Source organism: Ochotona princeps, chromosome 11 (genome assembly GCF_030435755.1).
Source record: "Ochotona princeps isolate mOchPri1 chromosome 11, mOchPri1.hap1, whole genome shotgun sequence".
Classification (NCBI taxonomy): Eukaryota; Metazoa; Chordata; class Mammalia; order Lagomorpha; family Ochotonidae; genus Ochotona; species Ochotona princeps.
In genome coordinates, this window is record NC_080842.1 from 27277379 (window position 1) to 27278147 (window position 769).

General features: G+C 43.8%; 1 non-coding gene across 1 annotated transcript; it reads left to right on the plus strand.

The window, feature by feature from the left end:
* Positions 1-442: 442 nt before the first annotated feature.
* On the plus strand, positions 443-549 carry LOC118760031 (U6 spliceosomal RNA). Its single transcript, XR_004996528.1, has one exon. It is a non-coding gene; the product is annotated as a U6 spliceosomal RNA (small nuclear RNA).
* Positions 550-769: the final 220 nt, after the last annotated feature.

Below are 769 nucleotides of genomic sequence, written 5' to 3' on the forward strand. Positions count from 1 at the left end.
GGGTGCAGGGTCCCAAAGTTCTGGGCCGTCCTCGACTGCCTTCCCAGGCTACAAGCAGGGAGCTGGATGGGAAGTGGAGCTGCCGGGACCAGAACCGGCGCCCACCTGATTCAGCAGCTGGCCCACAATTTTTATCATGAAAAATGAGGTTGAATTGATGAGAATTAAATCATATATATAAATATATATACAATTAAATTCATTTTGAGCAGCGCACTGGCTCAGATGGTTAAGCCCCCATCTGCAGTGCTGACATCTCACATGGGTGACAGGTCGAGTCCCAACTAGTCCATCCACCTCCCTCTTTATGACCTGACAAAGTACTGGGAGATTGACCAAGTCCTTAGACCCTTTACCATGTGGAAGACCCAGAAAAAGCTCAGGGATTCTAGTTTTGTTCCGGTCCATCCGTGGCCATTGCAGCCATTTAAAAAGTGAACCAGTGCTTGCTTTGGCAACACATACACTAAAACTGGAATGATACAGATAAGATTAGCATGGCCCCTGCACAAGGATGACACTCAAATTCCTGAAGCATTCCTATTTTTACATTGAAACCTTTGTCATATGTTCGTTAAACTCATGCAGATGAAGGTTCAAATTCCTCTTTTTTTTTCTTTTTTTCTTTTTCTTCTGCCCGTGGTGGACTGTACTGAAAGGGATACATCATGGAAATGTTACGGAAATTGATACGTTCACAAGTGGAAATAGAAATAAGTCCTCATGCATGTACTACAAGGATGGACTCACAATGAAATGACTGACAGTT